Source organism: Cervus elaphus, chromosome 29 (genome assembly GCF_910594005.1).
Source record: "Cervus elaphus chromosome 29, mCerEla1.1, whole genome shotgun sequence".
NCBI classification, from domain to species: domain Eukaryota; kingdom Metazoa; phylum Chordata; class Mammalia; order Artiodactyla; family Cervidae; genus Cervus; species Cervus elaphus.
The window spans coordinates 2,342,578-2,368,733 of record NC_057843.1 but is presented as its reverse complement, the minus strand read 5'-3'; the positions used below and the strand labels follow the sequence as shown (position 1 = coordinate 2,368,733).

General features: G+C 46.0%; 1 protein-coding gene and 1 long non-coding RNA gene across 5 annotated transcripts in view; both read left to right on the top strand.

Moving 5' to 3' along the window:
- The window catches only part of SH3RF1 (SH3 domain containing ring finger 1), a 153,624-nt gene that overhangs the window by 17,922 nt on the left and 109,546 nt on the right, over positions 1 to 26,156 (top strand). The window lies entirely within an intron of this gene.
- Positions 6,020 to 7,912, top strand: LOC122685737. The gene is made up of 2 exons (XR_006338535.1): positions 6,020 to 6,878; positions 7,036 to 7,912. It is a non-coding gene; the product is annotated as an uncharacterized LOC122685737 (long non-coding RNA).

Here is a 26,156-nt window from a genome sequence, read left to right as displayed (position 1 = left end):
CTTGCATCCAAGTCTGTAAGCCATCTTGAGCTTATTTCCATGTGTGGTGTGGGGATGTGTTCTGACTTTGTCGGTTGACATGTGGCTGACAGCATGAGCTGAAGTACTGAACCTCTCTGGTGCTCTGCCTGCACCTCTGCTTTAGGGGTGAAAACGTGACCTGTAATAAGGCTTGATTTTGGTGTAGATGATAGAGATGTTGAGCAGTCCCTGGGGTTGGCAAGAAGCACAGGTGATGATGTGGCTAGCAGTGACGGCACCTCCACACCCTAAATCCTGCAAGAGGCAATACACAGGGTCAGAATTAAATTGAAATTCCTGATAATGAAGCAGAAAGGGGGCAGTTAGAAGAAAAAATGAGCTCCAAGGGACTCTGCAGTTCTCGAATCCTGAGCCAGCTGTGGTGCAAACATGATCCTGGTTTCTCTGGTGAAGATCCCTGGAAGACTGAGTCCCTGTGGGTGTTAGTATGTCAGGTATTTAACTGGGATGTGTGGAAGCACTTTGAGCCATCATGACCTCAGGAGGCTGAGCCGTGAGATGTCCACAGATAAGAAGCACTAGCTCGACCCAGTGTTTCTTGGCGGATGAGGGAGGGGTCCGTCCTGAGGAAGAGCCCATCAGCAAGGCTTGGGAGCCTTAGCATCGCCTCATGCTGGGTTTCTGGGCTTGCTGTGAGCACAGCTCTCTGTCAGAGGAGCGGGATGTCCCGTGAATGTTTATTATGCAGATTCGCGTGTGTTGCTAGGTTTATTTAAGTTTCTCTTTGTGATCCCAGCTTTCTTTACTTCCTGGACTGAGAGGCAAGTTTATTTTTCATGTTGATGTGATACATAAATTTCTCAGGCCCCGCTAGCGACTTTGTTCTCCTTCTAGTAGAAGCGTCAGGTCACGGTCTGGGCAGGGAGCCCACGCACTGACCGCTGGTTGGTGTCTGATGTCTGTGCGGCTGCAGTCCTGCCGCCACCCACCCATCCCTCCCGTGACTGCGGGGTGTTGGCCCCGGTGGGATTTACTCAACATACCTCATGTTCAGGTGGCTCAGTGATCAAGAATCCGCCGGCAGTGCAGGAGACACAGGAGGCCTGGGTTCGATCCCTGGGTTGGGATGATCCCCTGGAGGAGGGCATGGCAGCCCACTCCAGGTTGCCCTGAAGAATCTCGTGGACAGAGGAGCCTGGTGGGTTACAGTCCATAGGGTCACAGAGTCGGACCTGACTGTAGCGACTGAGCACACATGTTCAGTGGTAAATGTTGAAATTTAGAAGGTATGAAAACAGGTTGTATTTTGCTCCTTCAGTACACAGTTTTTCCTCTGTGACTGGATTGAAAGGTCACCATTTCTTGGAAGTTACCAGACACACTGGTAACTTAAATCAAAGAATAGAATAGGTAAGTTAAAGCTAGAGCAAGGCCAAGATTGATTTTAAATTTGATACCTCATATCAATTTTCTTAGTCAGTTGGGTGTAATCTGACAAGTGTGCAGAGTTGCCAGTAATTGTAGCAGTCACGTCCTGGATAAGCACTCCACCAGACTGGAGAGGGATTAGATCACAACTGTCTATCGGCAGCTTTAGAAAGAAAACAGCGGCAGTTTTGATGACAGCACACCCATTGTAAATGGTGGGAATGATGTTCAGAGCTGGTCTTTGGGATTCAGGAAGGTAAATTCTTGACTACCTGACCTTGGGGAAAAGTTTGTAGCAAGATGTTTTGTGATCTTGAGAGAGTGAAGTCATATTTTAGTAACTTTGTGTTCTCTTGGTTGCCTGCAGGCAAGCTGTGAAACAATGTCTACAGTGCTGTTTTGCATTGATCCCGCTGTCTGAAAAACAACGCAGTGGTGCACTTCATAAGCTGGAAAACTCAATGTGCCCTGAAGTGTGAGCATGCAGTGCTGCTTGTATATTCCAAGTAACAGCCCCAAGCATCAGGCTGCTTGCCTTCCTGTTACATCTCACACAGACCGGACACTAGAGTCCTAACCCTGTAGACCTACAATCTTTCGATTACTGCTTCCGACTGATAAATACACTTATTTGGCACAAACAGACGTGATCAAAGGTGACCTGAACAATATATAGGTTTGATGAGTGAATATGCTGGGCTTTTCTTTAAGGTTTGACCAAAGAAGGATAGCACCCACAGTAGCACGGAGTTTTGTTTAATAAGAACAAAGGTTAAAGACAGGAACTGTTTCTCGTGAACTCTGCAGCGCTAAAGTCATTCCGGAGTAAGGCAGCAGTTTTCTGGACAGCTTTGTGGTTTCCTTGCAGAGGAAGGGAGCCACCTTTGTTTCGTGGCCCTGCGGCATACCTGACAGGTGAGGTCACCCGTGTAGCTGATAGCGGCAGCGGCTGCTCCCTGCGCCTCTCAGCTTCCAGTCCTTGGAGCCGGGCTTACGTGTACCTGTCCATGAAAGGCTTCTGAAGGACAAAAGCCAACCCCAGGGGCATTGTGAACCGTGAATGGACAATAAAAGACAGAGTGCTTCTGTTTCTCAGATAGCCTGTTGAAGAACAAAGGAGCTATTCACTCCTGTGTGACTTTCATGTAGCTACAATGAAGGAGGGAAGGACGGTCGTCGTCGTTCCGTGCTTGATCTTAAGGCTGCTCAACTGAGATCTTTGCAAGCAATGGTTTTCAGTTATTCAGACTGATGAAGTCACCGAGGGATGTGCTGCTATGTCTTCTTACGTCTCGTTCCTTTAGGAAGAGGTGAATTTAAGACGTAGGTCCCCACCCCCTGCAGGTGCCAGATGAAAGCATTTAGAGTCGGGTGAAACTCTAACTGTTGCAGTCGTCTCCTGACCCGTCTCCTGACTCATCCCTTGACTTGTCCCCTTGCCCCTGCCATGTGTCTCGGGGTCCCTGGAGTTCCCATCAGTGTGACGTGATGCCTCTTGTCCAAAGGTGCACAGGCAGAGTGCCTGAGCCCCGCCCTTTCCTCCACCTTATCTTTGACGCCTGCGTTGTTGACTCCTGTCGCACAGATCTTGTCATTTATTAAATCACCAAGGCCTGGGGCCTTGGCACCTGCTCTTTGCCCTGCCTGGCGGGAAGGGCTGCTCTTACACACATCTCAACATGGCTCACTCCCCTGCTCCAACTTGCTCTCTTCCTTGGAAGGTCCTCTCTGACCACCGTATCCGAAAAAGCACCTCGTCTCCCTCTGTCCCCGCCCTGGCCTTGTCCTGCTCCTTCTTCTTCGTGGCGCTTTGTTCCTGGAGTTAAGTCACTCAGTCATGTCCGACTCTGTGAACCCATGGACTACAGCACCCCAGGCCTCCCTGTCCATCACCAACTCTTGGAGCTTACTCAGACTCATGTCCATCGAGTCGGTGATGCCATCCAAGCATCTCATCCTCTGTCGTCTCCTTCTCCTCCTGCCTTCAATCTTTCCTAGCATCAGGGTCTTTTCCAGTGAGTCAGTTCTTCGCATCAGGTGGCCAAAGTATTGGAGTTTCAGCTTCAGCATCAGTCCTTCCATTGAATATTCAGGGTTGGTTTCCTTTAGGATTAACTTGTTTGACCTCCCAAGAGTCTTCTTCACCACCACAGTTCAAAAGCATCAGTTTTTCGGCTTTAAGGCTTCTTTAAGGTTCAACTCTCATATCTGTACATAATTGCTGGAAAAACCATAGCTTTGACTATCTGGACTTTTGTTGGCAAGATGATGCTTTTTAATCTGCTATCTAGGTCTGTCATAGCTTTTCTTCCAAGGAGAAGAAAAACTCGAAGTGTCTTTTAATTTCTCGGTTGCAGTCAATGTCCTCAGTGATTTTGGAGCCCAAGAAAATGAAGTCTGTCTCTGTTTCCATCTGTTTGCCATGAAGTGATGGGACTGGATGCCATGATCTTAGTTTCTGAATGCTGAATTTTAAGCCAGCCTTTTCACTTTCCTCATTTACCTTCATCAAGAGGCTCTTTAGTTCCTGTTTGCTTTCTGCCATTAGGCTGGCGTCATCTGCGTATCGGGGACTCCTGACTTGTTTGTTCTTTCCTTTAAATAGATGGTCAGCTCTTTGAAGGCCAGGACTTACACTTTTTTCCTGTCATCCCAGCAACTGGAGCAGACCCTCGGTAAAGAATTTGTTAATTGAAAAAATCAGTGAATGAGTTTTACTTGAGGTACATTGAGCTCCAGGACTCTGCACACCTCATGCTGAAAAAAATGTGGCAAATGGGAAAATGATCGTGAATCATTCAGATGTTTCAGTTGGAACAGAGAACTTTTGTAGTTGAGCACATTCAAGTGTCATATTTGCTTGTTTGGCCATTCATTTGGTATTATTTTGTTTTATGGGGATAAATGTAGAACGGTTTAAAAATTATCTTGCTGTGAGCCCTTTTGTTCAAACCAGGAGATGAGCGACGTGACTTGGGGCTGTATCGGCACCTCTGTTTCTAACTTTCGGAAATGATACCCGCCCTCTATGAGTGGTGGAGCGCTTTGTCAGGCCTCCTTCTGTTGAGGCTACCAGGATAAAGAGACCACAGAGAGGAGCGTGGTGCTTCTCATGTGTTTCTGCAGACACCGCGCTTCACGCGCTGCTGGAGGAGGAGGGATGTTGTTTTGTGTGCCCACGGGTGCTGGAGGAGGGGGTGGCGATGCCGTGTCATCTCTGCTGTGTCGTGACTCCTGAATATTCCTGCTGAGGTTTGTGGGGGATGCAAATCAACCCTAAGAGATCCTGTGTTTTTAGCTCAGCCGAAGGGTGGGTTGGTTCTTGTTGGTTCATGTCAGAAGCAACTTTCCTTTTCCAAGTCTGGTTGCAGCTGTGTTCGTTACACGCAGGACTCACCGGAGCATCCCTTGGGGGCCCTTGTGTGTCACCAGGGACCACACCACACTGCATGTGCTTCCCCTGGGGAGTGGCCACTTGCGTGTGTCCGGCAGGGCGTCTTTGTGTTTCTCACTCCCGGAAAATTCTGTGCTTCCCTCTTACTGGCACTCGGTCCGTTTCTATGTAGAATTAGAAGCTGTCCCTTCTGCTGCTGCTGGAGAGTCCCCAGAAACGGCTCTGAGTGGTTCTCTGAGGTCCCTGTGAGTGTCATGCAGGTCATGCTGGAGGGACCCTCGGTCCCATCTGGGGGTGTCACAGCCCCCCGCCCCAGCCCTGCTCTGGTGACACCGCATGGCTGGCTCGCTCTCCCCTTTCCGCTCCCGTGCTCAGCTCCGGGGTTTGCGGTGCTGCAGGAGGGACGTGCCACCTCCTCAGACTCCAGTCCCCTGGTCAGCAGCCCCTCCGTAGTCTCAGAGCAGTGAGCCTATTCTCTGTGCCCCTGTTTGTCGTGGGGCCTCTCCACCCCTGTGGGTCGCAGCTGTCCTCAGGAGCTTGGACCCCAGCACAGATCAGGGAAGCTGGGTCCACCTTCCAGCTTCAGGCCTGCCCTGTGAGACTGGTCACTGCTGGTCGCTGTCCCAGCTGGGCTCACCTCCGGCACTGCTCTGGACATCCATTAGCTCCTTCCATAGACAGTGAGTTAGGAGGAAATCTGCCAGCTGGTCCCACCACCTCTCCTGTCCACCTCCCGGCTGCAGACCCTCAAGCTTGCCTTTCTCTTTCCACCTTCTCACTTCTTGTTTCCTCTTCCTGCCCCTCCCGGCCCGTGTCCGATTCCAGTATCTGACCTTTGTCCTCAGACATCACCTTTTCCCATTTTCCCCAATCAACCCATTGCGCCTTACCCTGTTAAATAGCTGTTAATGTCCTTTTTTCTTTTAAAATGTAAAAAAAAAAAAATATACAGTTTTTAAAAGTTGCTTTCAGTTTGTATAATCACAGAGTATTGACTAAATTCCCCCTGTAGCACAATACATCCTTGAAGGTGTCTTACACCCAGTACTTCTCCCCACCTCCGTAGCCCTTCCCCATCCTCACTGGTGGGCTTTCCAGGTGGCTACGTGATAGAGAAGCTGCCTGCCAATGCAGGAGACACAGGGTTGATCCCGGAGTCGGGAAGATCCCCTGGAGGAGGAAATGGCAACCCACTCCAGTATTCTTGCCTGGGAAATCCCATGGACAGAGGAGCCTGGAGGGCTGCAGTCCATGAGATAACGAAAGAGACACAATTGAGTGACTAAAACGACAACAGCATCCTCACTGGTAACCACAAGTTTGTTCTCTAAATCTGTCAGCCTGCTGCTTTTCCGTTATAGTCACTACTTTGTTCTGTTTTCCTCAGTGTCTTTTTTAACGTTAACCATGTTTGATTTGGGATAGAAAAACCAGTGGAGCATAGAGCATGTGGTAAGAGATGGCTTGCTCAATACTTTCTCTAATTTTTCTGTGAAATGGAACATTGTCTTCTCCCACCTTCCTTTCTGGATGGAGAGCCATGAGATTTTTCACATTTTTCACCAGCAGTCTTGCAAGATGGGAATTATTATTCGCAGGGAATTATTTTATAGATGAAAATACTTCAGTTGGCCTGTAGTTTCGGAGTTAAGTGATTGCTGGGTAAGTGACTTGCATTAGTGGATCAGGCCCAGTTAATGCACGTGTGTGCCTCTCTGAAAATGAAAGTTGAAAAATTGAATTTGTTCCTTGGTAATTTGATTTGTAGGAAGTGGGGAACAAAGGATTCCAAACAGGGCTTTTAAAATCAGTTCTAATTAATTGTGTGTGCAGAGGCATCTGTGGAGATGGGGAGGCAATTAGTCTAATTATATTTAAAATACAGTTGCATGCCTCAACAGACCCTCACCCCCGTGGGCCTATCTTTCTCTGATTTCTCTTTTAGGCAATCAGTGGACTTTTTGGCCATTAAGCATGACCTGGTCAGACTCTGTGGAGCAGAAGAGTGACAGGCTGCAGAGGAGAAGGGCTCGTTCCCTCCTGCTCTGTGATCACGAGTGCCCAGCACACCCAGGTAGGATGATTGAGGTGTGCTGGGGACCATTTTTGTTTTCTAACTACTTACCTCCCTCCCGTATCCCCCAACCCACACACCCCTCCCCCCGCTGCCCCACCCAAATCTTATTTTTGAAAAGCTAAGCTCTCTCTGAAATATTTTTCTCATGCTCCAGTTTGGAGTAATCTAAAAGTGAGTCCGGATCGTCCCTGGTAGCTCAATCGGTAGAGAATCTGCCTGCAGTGCAGAAGACCCGGGTTTGATCCCTGGTTTGGGAAGGTCCCCTGAAGATGGAAGTGGCAACCCACTCCAGTATTCTTGCTGGACAATTCCATGGACAGAGGAGCCTGGCGGGCTACAGTCCATGGGGTCATGAAGAGTCAGACACGACTGAGTGACTAAACCACCCAGAAGTGAGTCCTGTTCTGCACATTATGAGCTGATTTGAGTTTCAGAGCAAAACTTGAGGAAGTAGACCCTTGTCTGACAACGTTCTCTTGGCATGAAGGACTCGGTTGCTGGCCAGGGGGAGAGGCTGGGGCCACCTGGACTTCTGAAGGCCTTTTATACCCACCACGTCTTCAACTGCCGCAATTGCGGTGGGTCTGACACCCCTGACAAAACTGTGTTTTTCTTTCTTTTCGATGTAAGCACTTGGTGTTTGCACAGGAGAAGGAACCAAAGACATTTTCTGCCTTTTCATTAAAAACTAACAGTCCACTTTTCTCTTCCATACATTGGATTTTATGGGAAGAACTGTGCTAGGTGGTCTTCTGCAAATACTCCCCTACTGCCCTCCCTTTGGTTTCTGGTGGCATTAAAAGTGATTTATGAATTACATTTTTGTTTTATAGGATATCCTGCCATTACAAAATGGCAGTCTTTATTACTGACCTACCACAGCGATTTTGCTTTTTATTTCAGCCGCATTTGCTGTGTTTCTGACCACATTATTTGTAGCAGAAACTGAGGCTGACTACCATTGCCGTATTGATAGCTGGACCGTGTGGTTTGCTCCTTGCAGGCTTTCTCCCACAAGAGTGGCATGTTGAGGCCTAACTGGTGGCGTTAGGCCGGTTGGACCTTTGTTTTCTAACTGCTTTGCTCTTCCTGCTCTTCAGAACACAAGCTTATTATATTGGTGTCAATACAGTGGATGTAGGTGTTTGTTCAGTTGCTCAGTCATGTCCAACCGTTCTTTGCAACCCCATGGACTGCAGCACGCCAAGCTTCCTTGTCCTTCACTGTCTGCCGGAGCTTGCTCAAACTCATGTCCACTGAGTCAGTGATGCCGTCCAACCATCTTGTGCTCTGTCGCCCCCTTCTCCTCCTGCCTTCAGTCTTTCCTTCATCAGAGTCTTTTCCAATGAGTTGGCTCTTTGCATCAGGTGGCCAAAGTATTGGCGCTTCAGCTTCAGCATCAGTCCTTCCAATGAATATTCAGGAATGATTTCCTTTAGGATGGACTGAGCAGTACACACATTTTGACAGAGATAGTTAACACGGACATTTGAACACGTCACTTCCTGGGCAGTGAGGCTTGTGCACCAGCACTGGGGCCTCTGATCATGCCTCATCCACAGACACAGGCTTAACAGAGCAGGTCTGTTCAGAGGTGACAGTTTCGGCTTCCTCCCTTCTCGGAGGTTACTCTGCTGAACAGTTGGAGTTTGAGAAGTTTATTCTTTAATCTTGGAAACAAAACCACTCTTCTTGTTATGGTAAACATAAGGAATTCTTTTAACATCTAGTGCAGTCTAGGAATTTGGTTTGTAAAAAAGCAAAAGTTTAATGTATTCTTTTAAATAGATGTTTGTGTTTATAGTATTGTGTTCACCTCTTGTGTGTTGATCATCTTTTCATATGTGGAACCTGCATTTTGCATCACCTTTACTAAAAACCAGGAAACACACATTTTTGCTTTGTTATAATTTCAGTACCATTTTAGCACAGAGCCTTATTTACTGTCCTTTTTGTTTCTTATTAATAGACTGTTCAATAATAGTACTATTTATTTTTTTAATTTTTTTCATTTATTTTTATTAGTTGGAGGCTAATTACAGTATTGTAGTGGTTTTTGCCATACATTGACATGAGTCAGACATGGATTTACATGTGTTCCCCATCCCGATTAATAGTACTATTTAAAGACATTAAAGGAATTAACAGGTTATGGCCAACAAAGTTCCGTCTAGTCGAGGCTATGGTTTTTCCAGTAGTCATGTATGGATGTGAGAGTTGGACTATAAAGAAAGCTGAGTGCCAAAGAATTGATGCTTTTGAACTGTGGTGCTGGAGAAGACTCTTGAGAGTTCCTTGGACTGCAAGGAGATCAAACCAGTCCATCCTAAAGGAAATCAGTCCTGGGTGTTCATTGGAAAGACTGATATTGAAGCTGAAACTCCAATACTTTGGCCACCTGATACAAAGAGCTGACTCATTGGAAAAGACCCTGATGCTGGGAGGGATTGAGGACAGGAGGGGAAGGGGACGACAGAGGATGAGCTAGTTGGATAGCATCACTGACACAATGGACATGGGTTTGAGTAAACTCCAGGAGTTGGTGATGGACAGGGAGGCCTGGCGTGCTGCAGTCCATGTGGTCGCAAAGTCAGACACGACTGAGCGACTGAACTGAACTGAACAGCAGAACTGAAAACCAATGATTAACTTTAGAAAAGTTTAGCACTGGGGTGGCCATTATGTCTTGGTCAAGTATGTGCAACATAAACAAAATCATCATTTTGTCCTGTGTCTTATTTTATTAGACAGCTTTCCCCTATTCTGTCTTAAATACTCCCATTTGCTTTTTAGTTTAGTTAGGGCATGAGGTGTTGTTAGTCTTTCGCCTTCAAGTAATTCTGCTTATTGTTAGATGAATTTAAATTATTAACTTGTGGTGGGGAGAATTTAGATTGATTGACATCCTACCATTGGGACTATAGTGAATTCTTGAGTCCACAGGCAAAAAAAAAAAAAATACAATGTATTGTGAAACTCCAGAATTGGGTAGAAAGAGATCGCCTGTATAGTGGCTTTAAAAAAACGAAACAAAACTGGGAAGAGCTTTTACAAAAGCAGCAGGAAGTTCTTACTGAGTCAGCACTAGGCCATTGTGTGGCGGGTTTGCAGGTTTCCAGTTAAGCCACTGGGTACTTACAGTCCTCAGTTCACATGGAAAAATTTGAAAGTGGCAGTGAGGCTACTGCCCAGTGTGTGTGTGTGTGTGTGTGTGTGTGTGTGTGTGTGCGTGCATGCGCACGCGCAGGGCTCTGCATGTAATGACTCAATAGCGAACATTAGACAAAAAAAAGTGTCATGCGTGAAAGCAGCAAGAAGAATCCAAATAGAGTGGCCTGAAAAAACAATAGGACAACCACTGAAACGTCATTCCATGTAATTTCGAGATGAGACATAGCGCTGGCCCCAGCATAAGTTGAGCCTGTGGAAGCCTGTTACTAAATCAGAAGTGGGCGGGAATGCAGCTCAGAACCTCACTTACTGCTCTTCAGTCGGTTACCCTAGAGACAGACTTCGCATACTGACCCTGGCATCTCCAGGATAGCTCAGTGATTTGAGTGAAAACCTGAATGTACGATTTGAAAATGAGGGTTGACCATAGTCCGTACAGTGCATTACATGTGTGGTTGGGTGGGAACTTCTAGACTTTTGCAGTCATCTTTTGGAAAACAATGACATAAAAGATCAGAAATAAATTCTGATTCTAAAAAGTTCAAACAGGAAAAGCTCAGGACATGAAAGCAAGTTTTCTGAAATCCCTGGGGCTGGGCTGTCAAGGCTGATTTGAATGTCAGGCCTCCTCTCAGTTTGCAGCTGAACAAGGTAACTGGAGAATGTAGATAACAAGATCAATAGTCAGGGGAGTGCTGGAGATATTGCTTAGAGACTGAAATGAGAGAATCAGCCTAGAATGACCACAGTCCCATGCAGCTCTAACTTGAAATGATTACTGAGAACACGTGAGCTTTCGCCCTTTCGCTTGCTCTGTCTGCTGTGTTTTGCCTTCTGGTGTTGTTCTGAAGTTGCATTGAAAATGACATCTCAGAGATTCTCCTTGAAACACACTAATTCAACTAGGGATTGTTCAAAAAGTATCAAATAACGAGTGGAGTTGAAGCCTGGACAGAGGGCTCTGACGGAAATGAATACTCTTCCCTGCGGTGTTGTTTTTCTAGACCACCTGGATCAGAAACGCCAGGGTACTTATTAAAAACGCAGGTTTCTGCTCCCTCCCTCCTCCCCCCCAGACCCACTGGTTTTGGTTTCCTGGGGCTGGCACTCCGAAATCTGTATTTTGAACAAGTTCTTAGGCTAGTGTGTAAGGAAAAACACTTCCAAAATATAAATGCAGATCTTTGCTCATAAGACACAGTGATTGAAGGTTTCAAATCTGTCTTAACTTTGGAAACAAGGAAAATTTTGGAAGTGGTATTTCACCCCAAAATTACTGCTTGATAGAAATGATTATGCAGATACTAGAACTTGGGCCACTGCACAAGCGAGGTGTCTGTGTGAGGAGAAAAGTTTTCATAGAAAGCGTTTGCATGTTTGTGATCAAATTATCCCTCGGTTTAATGATCAAAATGGCTTTAGGCAGAGTATTTCCCTTTTGGAGAGAGTAACAGTCACTTACCATAATTTTTACTCCTTTGTTAGAAAAAGTTTTCTAATTCAACTAGAAAAACATTTGATCCCATTCCTCCTTTGCCACCAAAGGGGACCGTATTTATAATATTTGGAGCCTGTAAATATTATTATCAGGCTTCCCTGGTGGCTCAGTGGTAAAGAATCCACCTGCCAATGCAAGATACTCGGGTTCGATCCCCTTGATGAGGGCATGGGAACCCACTCTAGTATTCTTGTCTGGAGAATCCCATGGACAGAAGAGCCTGGCAGGCTATATATAGTCCATGGGGTGACAAAGAGTTAGACATGACTTAGTGACTAAACAACAACAATAAATATTATTGTTCATATGTGATATCTTTAGGTTTTATTGGAAATGTGATTGAACTGAAGCTTCATCTCTTATTTTGCAAAAGCAACTTTTGATGTTACACTTTCTGCTGTTTTAACTTCCCAGTTGCAAATTTAGGGACTGGCCTTAAGGGCAAAGAACAGGTTGGCTTTGTGGGCACGGAGAGCTGTGGAGCGAGCTGGCCTCCCGGCCCCAGCCCAGGTACTTGAGTGACTATGCTGTGGGCTCTCGGCCCCAGCTTTTGAGTTTTCCTCTTAGAAAGAAGCCAAGTTCTCCTTTCAGTTTGGGTGTGTTTCTGGAACCGCTGGCTGACCTGGGCCCAGCCTGGCGTGTCCGGCCTGCTCCGTGTTGTGCGTGGAGCTCAGGGGCCCGTGTTAGCAGAGGCCTGTGCTCAGGTTCTTCCCGCCCTCCTGCGCCTCCTTTAGCACGGGGATGGTGACTTACAGCACAGACAGCACCCCCACAAGATGAGGCCAGACAGTCCTAGCTAGAAGTGGGGCTAAAGTTCACAGCCTGTGCTCAGTAGTGTGTTTGTTGAATAAAATCTATGTAAGCTCCTCCTACGTGTTATCCAGCCTGCATTTCCTGTATTAATTTGAGGGTTTAAACTTGGGTCCATTTCACATAGACTTGATCCATTGGCATAGCGTTAAATTTGTTGTTGTTGTTTAGTCACTCAGTCATGTCCGACTCTTTGTGACCTCATGGACTGCAGCACGCCGGGCCTCCCTGTCCATCACCAACTCCTGGAGCTTGCTCAAACCCATGTCCATTGAGGCAGTGATGCCATCCAACCATCTCATCCTCTGTCACCCCCTTCTCCTCCTGCCCTCAATCTTTCCCAGCATCAGGATCTTTTCCAGTGAGTCAGCTCTTTGCATCCGATGGCCAAAGTATTGGAGTTTCAGCTTCAGCATCAGTCCTTCCAATGAATATTCAGGACTGATCTCCTTTAGGATTGTCTGGCTTGATTCCTTGCAGTCCAAGTTACTTTCAAGAGTCTTCTCCAACACCACAGTTCAAAAGCATCAATTCTTTGGTGCTCAGCCTTCTTTATGGTCTAACTCTCCCATCTGTACGTTACTATTGGAAAAACCATAGCTTTGAGTAGATGGATTTTTTTAGCCCCCAGTAAAATTTTCTAGCTCCAAGGAAATGTTTACGAAGAAGGCCCCACTCCCTTCCAAGGCCCCTGCAGTGAGCGGGATGCTGTCTCAGTGAGGCCTCAGCTGGTCACCCAGCTAGAGCTGAACACCAGCTGTGTAGGCGGGAGAGGAATCGTGCAAGCTGGCGGCCCAAGTTGCAGTTTCTCAAACCACCTCCTTAAATAATCAAGTGAAACTCAGTTCATTGTAAAACTCATTGAGAGGTTTTAATTGACCTTCAGAAAGTTGACCATCCTATGATTCCAGGAGTAATTGTCTGTGCTCTGTGAGCCTTACTTGTTGGAGTTCATTATATATTTTTAAAGAGAAGATTTTCATTGATGGATCTTGTGTGGTAATGTGCAGTTAATTATTTGCAGTTCCCTGAGGGTATTTTAAAAGACTGTACTCATTTCATTGAGATAGAAATGTTTGATAATGGAGGCAGACATTGCTAAAATGGTTGGAAGCTTTAAACCTTGGATGACGCCTTTTGATTTCTTTGGAAAAGTCTGTGAAGGGCTATTTAGTGAAAAAGCATGTTTGCCTGTTGACTGGCTCCAAGGTTCTCCTGGCAGCTGTCTGTTTTGCATTCAGAGCAGCCCTTGTGACTCCGAGCTCACCCGCCAGCCACTCTCCAGCCCCTGAGCCTGGCCTCACGGGCATCAGCTTCTTTCTGCGAGTGGCTTGCACACCTGGGTGCAGGATGTCCCTCATGGTTTACCAGAAATGTGTGACATCATAGAAACAGCCCTTTATACAAAGCAGGTCGATTGGTAACCTTCCTTATTGGTGTAATCATGGCCAAAGCAGTAACCCAGGTATGGTTTGTAAAGGCAAAAATCCCACTGAAAGATGGAGGTGAATAGGAAAAAGATCATTGATGCGTTCCTGAGATGAGCCAGGTGTATCTGGTGTGGTCTAGCGTTTAAGAACTGGCTCGGGTCAGGCTTGGTCTGTAGATGTTTGTGATCAGGACAGACTTTTTGTTTTAATGGGCTAGTCATCAAAATTAAATGTTTCCAACAGTAATAATAATAAAGACCTGACCGAGCACAGCAGTGGGTACAGCCCTCAGCTTCGAAGGTGCTTGAAAGACTGTGGTATTTCACAGCTGCGAGGGGATCATCACGGTAGAGAAGAAGAGAGTCAGCTTGGGGATTCTTAACCTGTCCGTCTTTATTCCTGAAATGGTTAAATAGCCTGAAAATCACGTAGGAAGCGAGAGGCTAGTGAGGCTCTGATGGGGCAAAAGTGAGGTGGAGGGAAGCATGGTCAGGACCAGGGTTCTCTGGCCGAGTGTTCACACAGCCAAGGTGGTTCCGCGTGGACCTGAGGGTCCCTGCAGTGGGAAGTTTTGATTTAGTCCTGAGATCCAGGACCATAACCTGGGCAGCCGAGGTGGCGAGTGGTGCCTCGTGAAGGGAGTCCAGGGCTGATCCCTGGCCTTGCTGCTGTCATATCTGACCTGAGAAAGTCCTTTAGCCCAGATGGGCAATGGCCCAGGGGTCCAGCCTCTTCTGCAGCTTGGATGCCCTCTCCCCGGAGAGGAGGGAGCACAGGGAACTCTACTCAATACTCTAATGGCCTATGTGGGAAAAGTCTAAAAAGGAGAGGATGTACATGTGCGTGTACCTGATTTGCTTTGCTGTACACCTGGAACCAATAGCACTGCTAATCGGTTACACTCAGTAAAATTGTTCTTAAATGTAAAGCTCCATACACATTTTATCACACTAGCCCCTGACTAGGTTATTTTTCAGTAGTGTAAGGTATTTTTTAGTATACATACTAAAAACGTGGTTCTTCTCTCTTCCTTTAAAAAAAGTCTCCCTATGTTTTCTTTAGCAAAATTGTGTCTCATAAGCATTTCAGAACTTTGCGTTTGTGGCAGGCTGGTTGTTGTGGGTACTCCTATGAGCATGGCAGCCTTTTTCACTCTGGAAATAGGTTCTCCTTTTCTTCTAAGTAAATGAGAATCTCCTTTGGACGATGATGCTCTGTGAAAGGTTCCATGCTCGTAAGTGCGGCCCTCATGCGGCCCCGCCACGCGTCCTGTGTGTCCAGTGGGAGCCTCTTCCAGGCTGGCTTCCCGTCGCAGCGTTCCTCCTCCGTCTGCCGATGCTGTCCCCGCTTCTCGCCATCAGGAGACGTTAATCACTGTGCGCTGCACACAGCCAGTTGGCACCACACATTTGGCTCCTTCTGTTGACTCTCTAGTTGGCTGGCAGATTGTGTGCTCATTGAGAAGGGGATGTGTGTGTATTTGTGTTTGTTTATATGCGTGTTACTGGCAGAGGATAAGGCAGGAGCAGAGTTGGACTGGTTAAATACAACCATCTCTCTTCCATTTTCTTTTTTTTCCACCTCACTATGTACCAGAGGAAATCATGGGTGTTTACTCAGTTTTCTTTTCTTTTTTATGTATTCTATTTATTTTCTTTTAAAAAAGTTAAAGTATAATTAATGTACAATATTATACATTACAGGGCTTCCCTGGTGGCTCAGTGGTAAAGAATCTGTCTGCCAAGGCAAGAGATGCAGGTCTGATCCCGAGTTGGGAAGATCCCCTGGAGGAGGAAATGGCAACCCACTCCAGTATTCTTGCCTGGAGAATCCCATGGACAGAGGGGCCTGGCAGGCTACAGCCCATGGGGTTGCCAGAATGTTACAGGTGTACAACCCGCAAGTGAAAGTCACTCAGTCGTGTCTGACTCTTCGCGACCCCATGGACTATACAGTCCATGGAATTCTCCAGGCCAGAATACTGGCGTGGGTAGCCTTTCCATTCTCCAGGGGATCTTCCCAACCCAGGGATCAAACCCAGGTCTCCCGCATTGCAGGTGGATTCTTTACCAGCTGAGTCACAAAGGAAGCCTGTGTACAATACAGTCATTCACATTTTTAAAAGGTTATAATCCATTTATAGTTATTATTAAATATTGACTGTTTCCACATTGTACAGTGTAGCCTTGCAAATTATTTTATAACTAAATTTGTGCCTCTTAATTCCCCACCCCAAATCGCTCCTCCCGCCTTCCCTTTCCCTACTGGTAACCATTAGTTTCTTCTCTGTGAAGAAAAGAACAGCGAGTCTGGTTCTTTTTTGTTTTATTCACTAGTTTGTTGTAGTTTCTTGATTCCGTATGTAAGTGATACCACACAGTATGTGTCTTTCTCTGACTGACTCCTCTTAGTAATGGCACTCTTTAGGTCCCTCCACGTTGCTGTAAGTGGCGTTGCTCCACTCTTATTTATGGCCAAGTAATACTCCATTGTATGCATGCACCACAGCTGCTTTATCCGTTCATCTGCTGATGGACGCCAAGGTTGCTGCCGAGTTTTAACTACTGTAAATAGCGCTGCTGTGAACACTGGGGCACGTGTGTTTTTTTGAATTAGCATTTTTGTCTTTTTTGGACACATACCCAGGAGTGGAATTGCAGGATCATATGGCTACTTTATGTTTAATTTTTTGAGAAACCTCCATGTGGTCAATTATGTGTTACCTTTTGAGTCTGTGTATTTAACATTTTATTTTTAGAGTGGCAAGGTATGGGGTACATGTTTGCACATCTCTTCGCCGTGTTGTGAATCCCCTCGGCCCTGGTGGCAAGGTGGCCGGCGTGTGGGAGGAAATAGAGGGTGAATCACCAGGTGTTTGCATGCTGAATCTCTAATCCCATGAGCAGAGTGATCAGGTGAGGGCCCCTTAGCTGGTGAGCGAGGGTGTCACTGAGGGCAGGCTCAGCCATGACTGGTGACAGACAACTCATTGTCTGGTGACAGCTGTCTGAGGGCGCCTCATGACCACACTCACTGCTCACTCGTGCCGTGGGCCCAGTGGGGGGCTGGGGGCGGGGCCTGTGCCTGGGGTCCCCCAGAGCCCTAGGACCACAGAGGCTCCGTCTGAGCTCCTGCTTCTAGGCGGGGACGCCAGCCAGGCTCTGCTTTGCAAAATCCCCCCTCATCCCACCTCCCCCTGAAAGTGACACATTTCACTCGTGCTTACAGTCTGTGGTCCGAACCTCTGCTGGGCCCTGCCCCGCTTGAAGGCGTGGGGGGCACAGCCCCAGAGGGTGGGGCAGAGGAGTCTGTGAGCAGCCTGGCAACTAGCAGGTGGGGATCCAGCCTCTGCCCCAGCATAGTGACCACACAGTGCCCACAACCGTGCGGAGTGTACAGCGGGTGGCCTGATGGTATCCATGACGGTTTTGTCACTTAAGACACAGAGGACGTGTCCTTGGAAGAAATTAAGTAAACTCCCCCTACCATATGAGTTGTAATTATTGATATGATGTGCTTCTATACAAGAGGTGGAGAAGCAGGGGTGGTAGGAACATGGACTCTGGAGTTAGGCTGCTTGGATTGCTGCAGATTTCCTGTGTGGTCTCGGGTAAGTTACTTAAGCACTCTGTGCTTTAATCGTCTCCTATTTCAATGGGATTAGCAGTAGCACCTATCGTACAGAGTCACTGTGTCATTTAAAGCTGTGTGTCTGTACTGCTGTTAGAATAGCCAGTGTGGCACTCAGAGTGCATGTTGAGTAACTCTTAGCTGCTATTTTTTGTTATGAACTTCGTTGTGCCACAGAGTAGATGACATCTCTAAAACTATAAGGAAAAGTCTGATGGCCAGGTTGGCCTGTGAGGGCATCTGTGTGCCATTGAAGCCAGGTTATACTGATGCATGGATGCTTGTCAGTGTTTATAATTTTGTGCTCATAAATTTCCTTTGTGTTCATCAAGAATTAGGGAAGTGTTGCTCTGAGTCCTGTTTCCCACGGTAGGGTTAGAGGTGGAGTCCTATCTTAACAACTCATTGACCAGAAACATATTAATTAATACCTCAGCCCAAAGGTTATTGACCAGAGATGTTTCAATATTCACTTACATGACAAGTCTCTGGCCACAGGCATTAATTTCTGCAAAAATCTCTGGGTCAATAATGTGTTAAGAATAGAACGTGAAAGAACTTGATTTAATTATCAGATATGCAACCAGGAAATCAGTGAGTGAGAATGCAAGTGTGGAAACCCGAGTGAGCGGTCTGGCGTGTAAGCTCTGGAGCAGCGGTGGTCCAGGGAGCGGTCTTGTCCCCAGGGACAGATGTCCAGCAGCGTCTGGACCTTTACATCCTTGACAGAGGAACATGGTACTACTGGCGTCTCGTGAGTAGAGGACGGACAGTAAAACCTTCGGCCTTGCGAGTTTTACTCTGGAGTGGTTTGGGTGAGGACTCTGCGTTTCCAGGGTCTTTAGGTGGACTGACTGCTCGGGTCTGGCAGAGTGAGGTAAGCATGGGAAAACAGCAGCAGCAACAAACAGGTTTACTCCCCAGGGTTAGGATCGGGGTGGCGGAGGGGGTCTCAGAGCAGAGCAAGAAGGCTTACTCCCTAGTGCTAGGGTGACTTAGGATCGGGGTGGTGGAGGGGGTCTCAGAGCAGAGCAAGCAGGCTTACTCCCCAGTGCCAGGGTGACTTAGGATCGGCGTGGCAGAGGGGGTCTCAGAGCAGAGCAAGAAGGCTTACTCCCCAGTGCCAGGGTGACTTAGGATCAGGGTGGCGGAGGGGGTCTCACAGCAGAGCAAGCAGGCTTACTCCCCAGTGCTAGGGTGACTTAGGATCGGGGTGGCGGAGGGGGTCTCAGAGCACAACGAGCAGGCTTGCTTCTCAGTGTTAGGGTGACTTAGGATCAGGGTGGCAGAGATGGTCTCAGAGCACAGGATGGGTGAGCAGATGGGTTACTCAACAGGGACTGGAGACGTTTTAGAGTGGTTCTGGGCAAGGGTGAAGATAGAGAAATGGAGGAGAGTGAAGACCCTTGGGCTTACCTGAAAGCTAGATTTGTAATTATGTTCCTTAATGAAATGTCAGCTTGGAAGGGCAGAGCCGACAAGTATGAAAGAGGAGTGGTCCTGTGAGATAGTGGGGCAGACGGAGGTAGATTGCTGATTAAGCTGCTGATTATCTGGAGGCTATGAGGAAAATCAGACCATGAATTATTGTGGTGAAATACAGAACTTTCATTTTTCCAGAAGCCAAATCACACACACACACACACACACACAAAACTAAAGTAACCAGATATGTTTTTCATGATTTAAAATGACATTTCTTGTTTATCAGCAAGTGAAAGAGGTGAAGAGCGTAGCAGATCAACACTTATAAGAGCACCTGGCCTGTGGTTAGCTTTCACTAAGCTCCAGTTACCATTAGCGGTGAGAATGAAGACCATGAACAATCATATTGAGTATGGTTTAACATTTAAGTTTTTTTTTTTTTTTTAATTTTTTATTAGTTGGAGGCTAATTACTTTACAACATTTCGGTGGGTTTTGTCATACATTGATATGAATCAGCCATAGATTTACACGTATTCCCCATCCCGATCCCCCCTCCCACCTCCCTCTCCACCCGATTCCTCTGGGTCTTCCCAGTGCACCAGGCCCGAGCACTTGTCTCATGCATCCCGCCTGGGCTGGTGATCTGTTTCACCATAGATAATATACATGCTGTTCTTTTGAAATATCCCACCCTCACATTCTCCCACATAGTTCAGTAGTCTGTTCTGTATTTCTGTGTCTCTTTTTCTGTTTTGCATATAGGGTTATCATTACCATCTTTCTAAATTCCATATATATGCGTTAGTATGCTGTAATGTTCTTTATCTTTCTGGCTTACTTCACTCTGTATAAGGGGCTCCAGTTTCATCCATCTCATTAGGACTGGTTCAAATGAATTCTTTTTAACGGCTGAGTAATATTCCATGGTGTAAATGTACCACAGCTTCCTTATCCATTCATCTGCTGATGGGCCATTTAAGTTACTTTATTCTGATTCTTTAGAAACGGTGTAATGCACAGACTTAATTACCTTCCAGATGACCAGAATATTAAATTAGGCAGATCATCCCGTTTACTCAGAGCATCCAGTGTTGCTGTAATCTGCTCTGTATTGGTGGCTCAGTGGTGAAGAATCCGTCTGCAATGCCCAAGCCTCAGGAGACTTGGGTTCGATCTCTAAGTTAGGAAGATGGCCTGGGGGAGGAAATGGTAACCCTCTCCAGTATTCTTGCCTGGGAAATCCCATGGACAGAGGAGCCTGGTGGGCTGCAGTTCATGGGATAACAGAGAGACACGACTGAAGAGATTTAGCATGCACGCACGCTCTGTGTTAGGGCTTAATATTTACATGCAGGCAGTCTCCACCATTGATCAGCAGACTCTTAGGTTCTGTCATACTCAGAGTTGCAGTGCTGTGTGATTATTTGATGGGCATGAATCTTACTGGGTGTCGGAGCAGATCAGCAATGAATGTGAACATGCCTTGGCACAGCCAACTTTCAGGACTGAAGCACAGGGTTCCCACGCTCGTCCAGCAGCGTCACTGGGCATCACTGTGATGTCGTGTGGTGCTGTTTCAGCCGAAAGGTATCTGGCCCAGGTGAGTTCATATGCCCCAGCCACTCCAGGGACGTGGTGTGAAGCACAGCTGCCGTTTGATCTTAACTCCGAGGGCTGGAGAGGAGAGGGCAGTGGCAGGAGGACACCTGGGTCCTGGGCCGTCTCCGCCATCGTTCCAGCTCTGTCATGCGGTCCTGTTGAGGCTCTGTGTCCACCATCGGAGGGGTGAGGGCGCCCTGTCCGCCCCCTGCTGTCGGAGGCGAGATCTAATTCTGAGGCTTGGTGGAAACGATGACGTGCCATGATTTCATCTATGTTTTTTTTTTTCTGGTTCTTGCTTCCTTTATTTTATTCCTCATGTTGGGCACAGTGATCTTTTCCAAATGTGGATCTGGGCACTAACACCCCTGCTTGCATCTCTCATAGCCCCCCACTGTCTGGAGCAGAGAGCCCCACGAACTGGCGCTGTCCACAGGCTGGGGGGCTGCCATCCGCTTAGCCCTCCCGTCGCTGACCCCCGCCATGCCCTTCCTCCAGCTCGCACTGAGAGTAGATGGTTGAGGCGTGCCTGCACCTCTGCCTTTGTTCAAGCTGCCTCCCACAGCCTCCCTTCTCCTGTCCACCTGTCCGTCTCCCTGGCCTCGTGCCCCCGCCCGTCAGCAAGGAAGCCAGCCCTCTCTTTTGTCAATAATATATGTACTATGTTTTGGATATATTTCCATTCTGGAATTTTTAAAAACTATTGAAAAACATTTTTCCCCCCACTTTTTCTCCTTCTACACTAACAGGTTTTTAAAGAAAGGACCTGATGCTTATATATCTTTATATTTCTGAAGTCAAACGGTGCCTGAGAGGTAATGAGTAATTGATGAATATAGTTGAAAGAAGCAATAATTGAAGAGAGATGGTCCAGGCAGAAGTAGAAAAAGATGTCAGTTGTTCAGGACTCTGATGGGAACGGAAGTGGTAGTTGGCACTTACGGGTCACTGGAGGAGGAGTGAGTATCCTGTCATAGCTTTGGGGAAAAGCTAACCTGGGCAGGTAAGAATCTTGAGCGGATTAGGGGTTTATTTTCTCAAATTTGGTTAAGCAAGCATGACTGCAGTGTCATGAGGACAGCAGGAATGTAGAGACAGCATACATTTGCTGCAAGCCCTGTGTGGGGCTGTTCTCAGTGCGTCCACGTTATCCCTATATCCTTGCCTCTCCCGTTTGTTAATGAAGAGATGTGGGTGCTGGGAAGATGAGCAAGCCCAGGGTAAGCGGCTCATCCACCCAGGCTGCAAGCTTGTGGTCTTCACACTCTGTCTCAGCATCTCTCGTAGCAGGTGGCTCATTGACCAAAGACTGTGTTTTTAACCTGTTGAGCCTAGTATATTGTTTCTACTTAATGACTGTAAACTTCAAGAAGTAGATCTCATGTATAGAATTTTTTTTTAATGAGAGTCACTGATATTTGAACAGTTACTATCTTAAGATTGAAAGTGAAAGTGTTAGTCACTCAGTTGTGTCTTTGTGATCCCATGGACTGTAGCTCGACAGGCTCCTCTGTCCATGGGATTCTCCAGGCAAGAATACTGGAGTGGGTAGCCATTTCCTTCTCCAGGGGATCTTTCCTACCCAGGGATTGAACGTGGGTTTTCTACATTGCAGATAGGTTCTTTACCTTCTGAGCCATCAGGTGATTAAAGGTGAGATTTTTAGTTTAGATGGAAATATTTCTAGACTTTTATTGAAAAACAGGCTGAGAAACATTTAAAAGCAATTCCACATCTCTTATAAATTAACTTCAGTTTATTTTCATTGAATATTCTTTTTAACTCAGTAGATGCAGGAAAAAAATAGCCTGTGGAATGCCTTTTATGAATCTGTTGCTTATACACAGTGGATAGAACCTCCATGGCTCTGTTTGAAGGCCAGCATTTTGAGTAAGATGTATTTTGACTATTTATAAACATGGTATGGTTTGTTTAGACGTGGATCATTTAAAGCCATCTTGAGTTGAACATTGTTGATTTTAAATGACCTATCCATATAAATACAATTAGAGGCTACAGTACATTTTCATAGCTGTGTTGTTTCAAGTTAATCTTAATCCTAGCTTCAACTTGGTATTGATTATACACTTGATATTTACAAATAGATCCCATAAACTCTCATGGGCTGAGCTGGGGCTGGTTTGTTTCCACGTGTGATGAGTCTGCTCTGGGCGCGTGGTGAGTGATGCCCTATGATGTTCTCATTCTCCTGTCTCGGCCCTGGTTAGTCACAAGGGTGTTAGGAAAACATTTCTGAGAGCAGTGAGGTTGAGCTCTTAGAGCTGTCAGTGCTTTGGGATGTGTAAATTTTAAACAGTTAATGTGTATTGGCGACCCTCTAAAAGAGAATAATATATACATCCTTTCCCAAACATCAGTTCAGTTCAGTTCCTCAGTTGTGTCTGACTCTTTGTGACCTCATGGACTGCAGCACTCTAGGCTTCCCTGTCCTTCAGCATCTCCCAGACTTTGTTCAGACTCATGTCCATTGAGTTGATGACGCTATCCAACCATCTCATCCTCTGTCACACCCTTCTCCTGCCTTTAATCTTCCAGTGAAGCAGCTCTTCGCATCAGGTGGCCCAAGTATTAGAGCTTCAGCTTCAGCATCAGTCCTTCCAATGAATATTCAGGATTGATTTCCTTTAGGATTTTTTTTTTTTTTCTGAGATATACCAGTTTTTATTTCCAAGTGTTCCAAGAAACACAGTCAATTTGGGAAACAAAAAAGTCATTATTTTAGAGTAAATTATTATTAAAATTGCTCTTTAGAAGACTCAGAAGCTGCTCCTCTGATGCTTATTTAAAGAAAGTGACCAACAGAAGTATTAGAGAATTGAACTGAGTTTGACAAACCTATTCTTAACTCAATTCACATATTTTAATTATTCTGTGCAAGTCTATTCATTTAATAAAAGAGGGAGAATTGCAAATATGAATCCATTTCCTTTGATTAAAAAAATAAACAAAAGAAGGCGAGTCCATTTTCCTGCAATTGAGATTAGAATTAAATTGTGATTTATTTTTGTTGGAAAGCAGTGACAGGTGAGCAAACGCTCAGACCTCTTTGGTTAACTGAAAGGAGGCCTTGAGGGTTTCTGGAGAAACTCACTCTTTTGAGGTAAAGTAAAATTAACTTAATGCAAGTGTAACCATGGGTTAACCTGCCTGTAGCAGAATAAATTCTGCTACAGAAAAAATTCTACAGGAGCCTTAGAATCTTCTGTGGAATATGTCCTGAAATGTGTGTGTAGCAGGTATCAAACACTTTGTGATGAAAGAGCTCTTTCATGGGGGCTATCATACTTTTATTATTATTATTTTTTTAACTCAAAGTGAAGGTATCTTCTAGATTGTACACTTGGAACCATCTGAAATTTCTTTCAAGAAAAAAGATAAAATTTTAGCACTACAAAACTCTAGAGATATTTGTGGAATTATTCAGAGAGTTAGTCTAGAACTCATGAATTGAAGCAGGAAATCCAAAGAATTTGTTTGTGTGTGTGAGGGAGGGAGGGAGGGAGAGAGAGACTCTGCTCTATGTCTATGTATTTATATGTAAAAATAAAATAGTATGTGTACTTAAGTGCTCAGTTGCTCAGTCATGGACTCTTTGGGACCCCATGGACTGTAGCCCTCCAGGCTCCTCTGTCCATGGGATTCTCCAGGCAAGAATACTGGAGTGGGTTGCCATTTCCTTCTCCAGGGGATCTTCCCAACCCGAACCCGAGTGTCCTGTGTCTCTGCGTTGGCAGGTGGACTCTTTACCACCTGCCACCTGGGAAGCCCTTATGTACTAACAGATGATTACACACTGTTGGAGGCAGAGCACTGACCCCCTCCTAATCCTGGAACTGGTGAATATGTTGTCACGTGGCAAAGAGGAATTAGGACCACAGGTGGGATTAAGCTTGCTAATCAGCTGTTCCTGAGCTGAGGACATGACCCAGGAGTGCCCAGATGGGTTCAGTGGAGCCCAGGGGCCTTTAGAACGAGGAGAGCAGCAGAGAAGGTCAGAGTGAGGCCACATAAGAAGCACTCCAGCCTCTTCTCCTCCTCTGAGTTGGATGAAAGACCCATAAACCAGTGACCTCCGTATGTAAGGGGGTAAAGGTCAGAGGGTGGGTCTTACCTGGAGCCTTCAGAGAGGACTGCAGTCTTGTCTACACTTGACTTAAATGAGCCCATCGAGATCCACTTTGAACTTCTGACCTCAGAACTGTAAGATGATAAATTTCGGTTGTTCAAACCTATGAAGTTTGTTGTAATTTGATACAGTGGACACAGCAGACTGATACAGATGTCAACTGTGAGCTGTTCAGGTCAGCTCCTCGTGTTTGAAGATCCCCCAGTATTTTCTTGTGCAGATTTTTAGTTCTTATAGAAGATATGCATTTAGCATATGGATCCAGTGGTAATCTGCTTAATGCTCCTGGAAGCAGTTAAAAAGTGACAACAGTGGAACAACTTGTTGAAGAAAAATAAGGATTGAAAATGCATTCAATTACTTTCATAGGAAATAAGACCCTTTATAAAATTCAGACCAGGCATTTGAATTCAGTTACTTCATGACTCCAGGGTCTATGGAGTTGCCTCCATTCACTCTTGTGACATGCTTTTTTTAAAAAAAGGTTTTCCTCATGAATGTCCTGAATTGAAGCATTTGCGGTATAGAAGATTCTGCTTGATAATCCAGGATGTTATGTTTCCCTCTGGGAAATTCCACTGCAGCTGTTCACACCACTGCTGTTTGACACTCCTGCCTCTTGACATTCCTCTGGAAGTGTCCAGGTTATCTTGATGGCACTGCCCCGCTGCCTGGGGCTGCTAGCTCTCCGCTCTCAAGGTGTGTTTCCAGCCCGCTGGTGGAGGGGACTTACGATCAACACGTGATACAGTGAGATGAGTCATGCATGCTCAGGGACCTCCAGCTACCCCTGCCAAGTGTTGTCACAGAGTGAATAATGCTCGTGGGCTTTTATAAAAGAAACGTCATGTTGCTGGGGGCTCCAGTACAGATTGTAAAGCATAAATCCCAACTTGACACACCTGTTAAGAAAATCCCTGACTTTTGTCACCGTTGATGGTCTCCATGAATTATTTTACTGTGTACCTATCAGTGAAAGATGGAATATTTGGTGATAGATGCAGTATATTCAAGAGGAACATTTTTAAAATATGTGAAATAGGGAGCAGTTCTTTGTTTCTCATTTGCCATCTCTAATCTATTTAGAGTTGAGTCGATCTGAATTGAGTATTCTGAAAATAGATTATGGATTGGTATTATAACCTAGAGATTTTTTAAATCTCCTATTCCTGTTTAGCATTTTGTAATTGGAGTTAATTGAACTATTTAAATTCTTTGTTATGTGTTTTTAAAACCAGTTTGGTAATTGAGGTGTGTACAACTTATATTTAGAATTAAGGGTAACTAATTGGACTGCAAGGAGATCCAACTAGTCTATCCTAAAGGAGATCAGTCCTGGGTGTTCATTGGAAGGACTGATGCTGAAGCTGAAACTCCAATACTTTGGCCACCTAATGCGAAGAGCTGACTCATTTGAAAAGACCGTGATGCTGGGAAAGATTGAAGGCGGGAGGAGAAGGGGACGACAGAGGATGAGATGGTTGGATGGCATCACCAACTGAATGGACATGAGTTTGAGTAATCTCCGGGAGTTGGTGATGGACAGGGAGGCCTGGCGTGCTG